The sequence below is a fragment of the Panthera leo genome, chromosome A2, assembly GCF_018350215.1.
Source record: "Panthera leo isolate Ple1 chromosome A2, P.leo_Ple1_pat1.1, whole genome shotgun sequence".
Lineage (NCBI taxonomy): Eukaryota > Metazoa > Chordata > Mammalia > Carnivora > Felidae > Panthera > Panthera leo.
Genome location: NC_056680.1, coordinates 115,805,353 through 115,816,747, shown reverse-complemented (window position 1 = coordinate 115,816,747; position 11,395 = coordinate 115,805,353). Strand labels below are relative to the sequence as shown.

General features: G+C 43.3%; 1 protein-coding gene across 1 annotated transcript in view; it reads left to right on the top strand.

The window, feature by feature from the left end:
• Positions 1-292: 292 nt before the first annotated feature.
• Positions 293-11,395, top strand: part of OSBPL3 (oxysterol binding protein like 3) — a 177,887-nt gene continuing 166,784 nt past the window's right edge. The window contains exon 1 of the mRNA XM_042920425.1: positions 293-579. The gene's annotated coding sequence lies outside the window, so the exon portion shown is untranslated. The remainder of the gene's footprint in view (positions 580-11,395) is intronic.

The following is an 11,395-nucleotide window of genomic DNA, read 5'->3' as shown; positions in this document are numbered from 1 at the left end:
CTGCCAGTAGCCCCTCTTTGACGCTGCTGCAGCTCTCCCCTCCTTCCGCCCTTCCCACCTGCGGAAAACCAGGGGTCCCAACTGCCCCGACTGCGTCATGGAAACCGCTTGCTTTTTACGAGACCATCGCCCCACCTCCTTCCTCGGGTCGACTCCCGATTGGTGGGAGTGTGGCCACTTTGCCACGCCTCCCGCGGCCCTCCTCTGTGTGGCTCCGCCCCCGAAGGCTCCTCCTCCTCGCTCCCGCCCCTGGCGGTGCTCCTCCCGCTAATCTACTGGCGGCGCGGAGAAGTTCTGGGCAAAGTACTGGGAACCGGCTGCGCGTCCGCAGCGCCAGCAATCGTGGCATCGCCGGGGACCCCAGCGCACGGCGGCCAGTACGCGGCGCGAACTCCAGCCCGGCTGTCCATCCGCTAGTGGCCGTCCCCGCCGCCGCCTATTGCTGCTGGCACGGGAACTGTCAGCTGCGCGTTGCAGGGGGACCGGAGAAGCCGGCTTTGCCTCCTCCCGGGTCTGCGGGCGAAGCCGGGAGACGGGCACTGGAGAACTAGGCGGAGTCCCCGACGGCGGAGCGTGCAGGTAAGCGCCGGGAAGCTCGCCAGAAGTGTTCTGGGGTGGTGAGGGCCAGAGGCGGTGCTGGCTCGCAAGGACTCCGGTTTGACGGGCGCCAACAGTCTCGGTGGGACCAGAGTCTGCCTCCTGTCGCTCCTGGCTGGTGGGGCAGCCCCGAGCAGGAGAGATTGCTGTCGGGGCCGGCGCCAGCTTCCGGGGAGGTAGGGCCGGGGTGCTGCCCACCCTGGAGCTCCGTCCTGGGAGGGACGGTTTGGCCAGGATCGACGGCGAGAAGGCTCGGAGCGCCGGGGCCTGGGTCCGGGCGCCGGGGGGTTCGGCACGGAGAGGCTGTCCTGGGCAGCCGAGAGGCGCGGCGCCGGGGCGAGAGGCACAGGAAACCTGTTTAAGTGTGCCGAGCGCGCGGCCTTACCACATCCGCGGGATGGGGCGTGCTGGGGGGACGCGGGCGACGCTGGCCTTGCAGCGCCCGGCTCGCCTGGGTCCCCTGGCTCGGCCCGCCCCACTCCCGGTTTTCCCGGCTGAGGGCATCCGCCCCTTCGGGCCTTCCAGCGTCCTGGGAAGCGTTTGCAGCCTCTAGAGTCATCGGAGGGCATAATGGTAGATCGTTCAGATACTTCTTAACAGGGTTAATGAACTTGCCAGCCACCTTCTGCACACTTGTACTCTTCCAACCCCGTTTCACAAACTACCAGGCTCAGTCGGAACCCCTTAGCCGAGGGGTCTGTAAAGTTTGTGCATCTGAAGGGGTCTGTGCTGAAGTGCATCCGAAGCCTCCACCGCCTCCCCCTCCCCCGCTGATGTTGCACTGAGCCTCAGATTTTGAGAACTGGGTTGAGTCGTTTAGAAATATTTTAAGCTGCAGCTGCAAAAGAGATCCTCACACAGACAGGAAAAAATGTAGGTCTGACTTCTGATATCCACACTCTACCCCTAAGCATCCTACAAGATGAAGTTCCCCCTTCTGGCCAAAGGAGACCACTCACGCAGGCCTGGGCAGAAATGCACCTAGCTAAATGAAGATTCCCCCTCGCCAACCCCCCCCCCCCCCCCCCCCGCAGCTTGCTAGCATCCACCCCCCTTCCCAGTTTGGTGTTCCTCTTAGCTCTGAAACGATCGCCTTGGGCTGTTTACTGTCTGGCTTCCCCTACCAGAATGGAAGTTCCAGGAAAGCAAAGACTTTGTCATGTTCATCGCTGCATCCCCAAAGTCAACAACAGTGCCTGCAAGAAACGAATAAAAACTTCTCTGTAAAATATGAAGAATGGTGATTACATAGCTGGTTTTGATTTTCATCCTTTTTTATCCTTTTTTTTTTTTTCTATTCAGAAAATTAACAAATACCAGTAACTACTATTGTTTGAGTACCTACTAAGAACTGGATATGTGCTGGGAACTTATATTGATTACCTCATTAAACATTACTGTAATGTTATTATTAGGTATTTCTAAGCAGATGGGACCTTAGGCTCTAGCAGGTTAACCAATTTCCCCAGGATTATCCTGGCAGAACTAGAATTCCATTCCGTTTTCTGTTGTGCTGGACCACTTCCAAGAAATTAAAATGTATTTTTCACCATTAAAACCAATAGATGTTTAGCTTTATTTGTTTTTTTAAATCTTTTTTATTAAATTTTTTTTTTACATTTATTTATTTTTGAGAGACAGAGTGAGACAAAGTGAGAGTGGGGGAGGGGCAGAGAGAGAGAGAGGGAGACACAGAATCCGAAGCAGGCTCCAGGGTCTGAGCTGTCAGCACAGAACCCGACCCCGGGGTTGAACCCACAAACCATGAGATCATGACCTGATCTGGAGTCAGACGCTCAACGGACTGAGCCACCCAGGTGCCTCTGTTTAACTTTATTTGTGACAAAACTGTATTGCTTAGCCAAAAGAATATTTGTTGCTTTATCATTGAGGTAACAGTTTCAATAATAGCTAATAGTTATGTTGTAGGACAGATACTACCAGGCTGCAGTAGGTTGTATTATCTCATTTAATTTTTACCATCTTATAGGCAATGTTGTGAGGTTGTCTCCGTTTTTTTCAGATCAAAAAACCACAGCCTAGGTTCAGGAACATGCCCAGGGTCAATAGTAAATTGCTGAGCTCGGTTTTGTCAATGGTTTTTCTGACTCTAAATCTTTAGATCGTTCTACTACATAGAAATCTCTCCTGTTCCCACTGTTTGATTAGTTGTTAACTTATGATAGGGTCCAATGATACAATATATTAAAACCATGTGAGGTTGGGCTATAAAGTTATCACTGACGATGTCAAGTGTCTAGTTGTACTATTTTCTGAATTGTTGAGACTCTTACTGCCATTGATTTTTGTGGTTGAGTTTATGGTTTTGTGGGCTTGGTAGATGGGGGACTTTTAATAATATAAAAGGGAAGGAAATTCTTCTTCCACATAAATCTAAATTGAAACTTTCACTTAAATCTGAAGAGAAATCTGATGGGTTTTATTCACTGTGGTAAATGAACTTTGAACGCAGTAATGCTTTATGCTTCTTAAGGAAAGTGCTGGAAAGACAGCTAGTTCCTCTGTTCCCATATGTAGAACAGAGGAGAGTCAGAAATCACTACTAATTCTAAAAGCTTCTGCAGCAACCTTTTAGTAAAATAACTACATTTCAGCTCTGTACTCTTGTAATAAAACTGAGGGCAAGAAGTTAGATAAGAGTTTTAAGGTTACCATGCCTAAAGGGCTAATGGCAGAATAGGGTGGAAAGGAATTTGCGATCATTTGTTTTTCTTCTTCCATTCCCATTTTAGGGGGTAATATAACATTTTTCCCTGCATGAGAGTCTGGATAATCCAGTTTTATAATGTGCCTCTTGGCAGTACTATATTTTCTTAATGGTTAATTCCATTTTAGGAGTACTCCAGCGAGGGTTGGGGAACCCTCCAACCCAGAATGTCCACAGAAGTGATGGGCGGGTGCACAGGAAGGAAGATAGAGCCTTCCAGGCATAATTGAGAGCTGTCTAGTTCTGTGTGGATTTCTTTTCTGTCTACATCTCACTCATCTGCTTTTTAACCCCCTTCTTCTGGAAAATTCCCTCTTGACTTTCCAGTCACTACTTCAGGCCACGTTTAAGCTCACCCCAACTCTCGTCCCTCTCTTCCTCAGCATCTTTCACACGGATCCATTCCCATTCCCCCTGCACCATCTCAGTTCGGGGTCTTAGGGACTGCTGCACTGTCCTACCATTACTTACAGGCAGATTTTCCTCCTACAGTGTCTCCTTCATATCACATTCAGGTCAATGCTTTAAGTGCTGTCCTTATGTGGCTAAAACTTCCTGAGTGGCTTCTAGAGTTAATAGTAATAACATTAATAACAGCAGCAGTAGTTGCCAAACGTCTTGTGCCCTATTGTCATGTGTGCCGTATATGAGTTACTACCTTTAATCCTCAGAGCAACACCAGAGCAGGCACTGTTATTATAATTCCGGGTCAGGGTTGGAAAAGTTGTGCTCCAGATGAGGCTGCTTCACAGCTAGTACAGGTGGATCTGAGCCTGAAATGCCAAGTCCTTTCTCTTCCCATTTAAGTGTAGAGTCCCCAGCCTATAGTCAGGATTCTGCAGCCTGGGCTCAGGGCCGCCTTCCCCCTTCATTCCCCAACTCTGTGAACCGGCAGCAACTGAGCACTTTATTCAGCAACTGAGCATTTTGCCTTGGCCCATACACTCTCTCATTGCCTAGAAAGCTCTTTCATTGTCTCTAGCTGTGAAAAACCAACTCTTTAAAGGCTGAACTCATAAGCCACTTCTGCCACAATAATGTCTTTGAACTTAATCTCTCACAGCATTTAAAAAAAAAAATGAGCCCTCAGTTTAGTTTCTGACCACTGAATATGTTGGCTTCTTTCTTTCCTTTAGTACTTTGTTCCTTTCCTACCTCCGCCCACCCAAGCAATCCCCCTACCCCTCTGCCTCCTGGCCTAGTTATTTATTCAAATGTATTGCTTCCCTTACTAGATTGTAAATGCCTTAAAAGCACAGCTAGTACACTTTCCTCATATTTCTGTTCCTCAGATCACTAAGTGTGGTATCCTGTCCACAGCAGGTGCTCAATTAAAAAGAGAATATGAAAGGATTGTATTTGGTTATATTCTGTTAGAATATTCTGTGAAAAATGTAATTGGAATGTGGCATTTTGTTTCCTACTTTTTGATCCACAATATTGTAATGCCTTCATCAACTTATGATGAAGTAAAAGAAATCCTAGTTATTTAAATCCCTGGGGAAGTACCTATTCTGATTGTTTTCACCTTGGAGATATTGTAAGGAGATCTCAGACCCATTCACAAATAAACATTGTAGAATAAATGCCTTTTATATGCACTATTTTTTCATATATATGGTGGTGTTATTAAAAATGAATTAAAACTTATGGAATTTGAACTATATTTTGGTCAATTTTTTATCGATAAATGAGCATTTCACATTTGTAACCTGATTTACCAGAACCTTTGTGAATCACCTCTGGCTCACAGTTCATCATTCATCACTTTGCTCTGTGGTTTCCAGTCACATTGAACTAAATGCAGCACCTTGCCTGTATCCCCAGGGCTATGCATAATGTGCTCTGGCCTCCCCGTTTTGCACAAACTTACGTCTTCTTTGTAATCTCTTCTTTCTCACCCATATTCACCTGGTTAATTCCTACTCGTCCATCACATTTCAGCGTGGATGTCACTTGCAAGAAGTCTTCCTCTCCCACCTCCAAGTTAAAGTTGGAGAACACTCTTGCCACTCTGCCTACCCATTTTATAGAGAGCCATTATCATACCGTGTTGTAACTGTTGATCACTTGACTGAATCTTCCTTGAAACCGCTGACTCTTGTTTGACTTACATTAGAATCCCTTAGGGATCTTTTAAAAAATTTTCCCTACCCAGGCCCCACTCCCTAAGCTTCTGGATCAGGTGGCTGGGGGTAAGGAGGGTTGGTCACTGGAATTATTTTGTTTTAAAGGACTTTTCTCATTCTGTATTATAGCTGGATAGTATTCCATTGTGTGTAACATACTTTATCTAGTTACTTATTTTTAAATAACAGCTTTATGGAGATTTTCATATTTTATACAATTCACCCACTTAAAGTATACAAATCAATGATTTTTTAGTATATTCACAGGTGTGTAACTATCACCATAATTAATTTCAAAACATTTTGTCACCCCCCCCAAAGAAATCCGCCCCTATCTGCAGTCTCTTCTTTCACCCTGAAACCACTAACCTACTTTATGTCTGTATGGATTCACCTATCCAGGACATTTCATGTAATTGGAATCATACTCTGTGGTCTTGTGTGTAGCTTCTATCAGCAAACATATTGTATTCAAAGTTCATCTCTGTTACAGCATGAATCAGTACTTGATTCGGTTTTATTGCCTAATAACGCCCCCATTGTATGTAATACCATGTTTTATTTATCCATTTGCCCATTGATGGAACTGTTATTGTTTATTAAAGCTTCCTTGAGTGGTCCTATTGTGCAGGCAGGAACTAAGCCACAAGTTCCTTTGAGTCTTGTTCGTGGTTGTGTCTTGGGACTAGACCAGTGTTTGACGCAAGATAGATGTGGAATAAACATCTGAATGAAGGAAGCATTTTACTAAAAGTACAACTCCTGTTATGTTGGTGTCATCAAAAATGTCATTAAAAAGAGATCCTCATAGTTGATTGTTTAGATTCCAATTTGAACAAATGTACAACTGTTAAAAAAAAAGATGAAGGAAATTTGAACATGGATGAAATGCTATGATTTTTAGCATTTGCTTCAAAATAATCTGAGGTTGGGGAGAGAGTTTAGAGGAAACAAGGCTGTCTATGAGTTAATGATTATGGAAGTTGGGTGATGAATTCATGGGATTTTTAAAAAAATATTAATTAATTTATTAATTTACATCCTAGTTAGTTATCATATAGTGCAACAGTGATTTCAGGAGTAGATTCCAGTGATTTATCCTCTATGTATAACACCCAGTGCTCATCCCAACAAGTGTCTTCCTAATGCCCCTTACCCGTTTAGCCCACCCCCCTTCCCAAACTCCTCCAGTAACCCTCTGTTTGTTCTCTATATTTAAGAGTCTCTTATGTTTTGTCCCCCTCCTTGTTTTTATGTTATTTTTGCTTCCCTTCCCTTATGTTCATCTATTTTGTATCTTAAATTCCTCGTATGAGTGAAGTCATATGATTGTCTTTCTCTGACTAATTTTTCTTAGCATAATACCCTCTAGTTCCATCCATGTAGTTGCAAATGGCAAGATTTCATTCTTTTTTGATTGCCGAGTAATACTCCATTGTATATGTATACCACATCTTCTTTATCCATTCATCCATCGATGGACGTTTGGGCTCTTTCCATACTTTGGCTATTGTCAATAGTGCTGCTATAAACATGGGGTTGCATGTGCCCCTTTCAAACAGCACACCTGTATCCCTTGGATAAATACCTAGTAGTGCAATTGCTGGGTCGTAGGATAGTTGTATTTTTAATTTTTTTGAGGAACCTCCATACTGTTTTCCAGAGTGGCTGCACCAGCTTGCATTCCCACCAACAATGCAAAAGAGATCCTCTTTCTCCACATCCTCGCCAACATCTCTTGTTGCCTGAGTCGGTAATGTTAGCCATTCTGACTGGTGTGAGGTGGTATCTCATTGTGGTTTTAATTTGTATTTCCCTGATGATGAGTGATGTCGAGAATTTTTTCATGTGTCTGTTAGCTGTCTGGAGAATTCATGAGATTTTTAGTACTATTGTCTATATTAGCTGTTTACTAGGGCAGCCATGGGCCACAAATGGCTGTTGAGCGCTTGAAATGTGGCTAATCCTTATTGAGATATACAGTATGGGTAATATACAAAGAGTGCAAAAAAGAATAAGATTATCTCAGTATTTTTTGTTTATATGTTCAAATGATAATATTTCGGATATATTATGATAATATATAATTAAAACAAATTTTACTTATTTTCTTTTACCTTTTTTAACTGGTTTCTTAAAAATTAGAATTCATATATGGGTCATATTACATTTCTTTTGAGACAGTGTTGCTGTATACTTTTGCATATGTTGGAGATTTTTCGTAAGTTAAAATCAAAGACATTTGAATTTTTTTAAAAGTCTGTAGTAGGGGCGCCTGGGTGGCTCAGTTGGTTAAGCGTCCGACTTTGGCTCAGGTCATGATCTCACGGTTCATGGGTTCGAGCCCCACGTCGGGCTCTGTGCTGACAGCCCAGAGCCCGGAGCCTGCTTCAGATTCTGTGTCTCCCTCTCTCTCTGCTCCTCCCCCACTCAGGTTCTGTTTCTCTGTCTCTCAAAACTAAATAAACATTAAAAAAAAAATTTAAAAAAAAGTCTGAAGTAAAATATTTTTCGGAAATGATTCCTCTTATGTGAAAAGATTGATAAATATGGATTTATTCAAAGATCATTCTTTGTAGAAGCTTACAACAGGCAGACTGTAGCCTTGTACAGCCCTTCCTGGGCTGCTTGTATGTGAAAATTTAAAAATTCTTTTATAATAGATGGAATAGCAGCATGAGGGAGTTGTTCCTTTAGTTATTTATCTGATTCTTTTGTTTTAAAGTTGATTAAATATTTCCTTCATCTTGGAGAAATACAGAAAATGCAATGGTAACTTCATTGTTCTTAGTCATAGTGTTTATAGCCTGAAGTTGAATTTTTCTGGACTTGATTTATAATCACTTTGCCTAAATTTGTTTGTTTGTGAGTCAGAATGTGATTGTTTCTAGGCTCCCCAAGACCCCTGAAATATGAGTGGAATATAATTCTTAAATAGCAATACATGTATTTACAGCTGAGAAACACATTGCCTTCATATAAAATTTTTTAGATGATTATCATGTTGCTCTCTGAATGTCTGTGTTTACTCCTAGAGAGTGGACCTGAATTGAAAAATAGCTTTACTGTAAGCAGAACAGAATTAAATCACCATGAACAGCCCAAGAGATCATCAAGGGATTTGTGACTGTCAGTATAAAATCAAGTTTATTATTTTGTTTACTCTCTACAGTTAACATATTAAAACCTGATTTTTCAAAAATGTGTGGGTCACTTTTCTCAATATAACATTTCTCCACATATGTATTAAAATATAGTGCCATTAAAGATTCCCACACTTATTTTCTTTCTTGGTATCAAATGTTATAATACAGGAAATGTAAAGTTACAGTGTAAGTCTAATAAAACAAATTTCTTTCCCCAAATCATTTGTGAGTGGGCAGTGATCTTACATGTTTCGAAGCAAGAGTTATTTTTTAAATCTCACTAAATAATATTATGTTTTTAGTCTCACAGACATTGTTAAACTTGAAGTAAATGCCTCCCTGGAATGAAAACATGGAATATGATTTCTGCTCAGACACGTAAGAACTATTTATTGAGGACACACGCTATGTCGGGTACCACATTGTGTACATAGGATATGGTGATGAACTGTCCAAACGTGGAACCTCCCCTCGAGGAGCTTACAGTTTCAAAGGGGACAGAGATATTAAACAATCACAGAGAATTTGTTTGTTACAGTGGGGATATGTGGCTCAAAGGGAATGAGTCTGGATTTTAATTGGGGCCCTGGGGAGGAAAGTTCTATTTTTCTGTAGGTCATGATTCAGGCTGCTGATTGTCTGAAGAAGGAGGAGGGGAGAGAATGGGGTTCGGGATCCTCCGAGGATGATGGTCCAAGCAAAATCTTACCCTTTTTGTGTCTTTGTACTGCTTGCAGGAGGCCAGGTGGAACTGACTAGAAGGAGGGGTTTAATCCCTGTCCTGAGCTTTTGAATTGCTTTCTTTGTTGCTACACAAGGTTTGTTTATTTGCTGCTGGGAATTGAATCCAAAGTTGAGTTTTTACCACCTTTGTAACTGAAACTGAATGAGATATAACAATCTGTTCTCTAGCATAGCCATGAAAGTAGCTTAAAGTCATTTGCTGGCTCAAATTCTAGAGTTGCTCCGTTGTCTAGCATCTGAGATGCAGTGAGTGTGGGGTATTTGAAAGCCTCAAAGAATATGGGGAAGACCCATGTGGGTTTTTTCCTCACAGGTTCAGGACTGTTTCAATAAGATTTCTGCTGTCTATAGAATTAACTGAGGTGTCCTTTGGAGTCATTGGGGAATTTGGAGCCATGCTGCCTTTAAAGGCATGTAATTACAAAGAATAATGAAAATAGCAATGGCACCTAGTAACTGTGAAGCACTTAGCCGCGTGCCAGCCCAAGCGCTTTGCTTATACTATCTTGTTAGATTTTCAATAACTTGTAAGGTGGCTATCATCATCTTAGTTTACCAATGACTGAACAGAGGCTCAGGAGCGATTACTTGCTCTTTAGTTGTCCAACATCCACTTACCCTTCCTGATTTCCATTTGAGGAATCACTTCTTTGCCTATAGTTTGCTGAGTCCAGAACCAGGGCTCCATTCTCCTTGGCCATGGGTGGCCCTGTGAGCCAGGCCAGTCACATGCCTCTTGCTGGACTCTGGGTGAGTGCCAAGGGCCATGGAGATTCTGCTGCTGAGGGTGTGTCCTGACGGGTCCATTCCTGTCTGTACCACATTGTTGTGGCCTGGCTTCCATTCCCAGGAAGCTATGCCAGTGCTTGCCTCTCCAGCCTCCTCTTAAATTCCTTTAAGTGGTTGTAGAGAGCAAAATGGAGTCTCACATGTCAAGCAGGGGCCTTAGTCAAGCAATGACGCAAAGAGTTAAAGGTACTGCAGCTATGAGGTAACTCCGGGACCAGCATCAGCTGACACCCCAGAACTGATAACAAACAGAAACAGAGGAGGTCTGCAGGGGCCCATGACCGATTCAGTCCCTTTAAAAAGGGGAGGATTTTTGCAGCAAACTGTCAGATCCTTCAGTCCTAACCCCTTAAAAAAAGACAACTGCTGCTGAAAAGAACCGAGATCCTTCCTGCTTGAACATAATAAGCAGTTAGTGCCCAGAGCTGACCTGGGCCTGCCCAAGGCCTTATCTCAACTACATGCTCGCAGATTGACTTCACATTTGGTTCGTTAACTTCCTACACCCTTCTGTTGTCTGTTGTGTGGTTTGTTTTAGGTTCTGCTCTGTGTGGTGCGTAAGAAGGCAGGTTTAATCACATGGTGAAATGTCACTGAGTTTGGAATCCTGAACCTGCTTTATAATTATGATTAACTTTGCTTTAGGATTGAATAAAACCGACATGGTGGAAAGACACAACTTGTATGTGCGCCTGCATAGCGTGCTCATGACACTGGTAGTTTTCCAAGATACTGTGTTCGGTTTCATTTGCCAGGCTGGTTTCTTTTGCTTCCACTCAACCCCTGACCATCACAGGCCTAGAGTGGCTTAAGTAGTTTACTCACATTCCCTAAGGGAACAGTCTGGTCATTCTGCTTCTAATGCCAGGCCCTTGACCAGAGGGCCCCTCAATGCGGGGAGAGCACTGGACTGGGAGCCAGAGAATGGATCTAATTATAGCAGTGTCTCTACCTTGGTGGTCATGGGCCATTCACTACCTTTTTAGGATGAACTGGATGGACAAGAAAAAATCTACCCATATCTAAATGACACCCAGCCTGAGAAGATTTCCTTCTCCATGAGATTTTTGGACATACTGTGTCCTAGTTTCTAAAGGCTTTCAATTTGAGGTTTGTGATGTGGTTTGAGGCAGTGGTTTTCAAAGTGGGTTCTAGCAGTTGCTGTATCAGCATCACCCAGGAGCTTGTTAGAAATGTGGATTCTTGGGCCTCCCCCCCAACACCTACTGAATCAGAAGTTCTGCAGGTGGGCCCAGCAATCT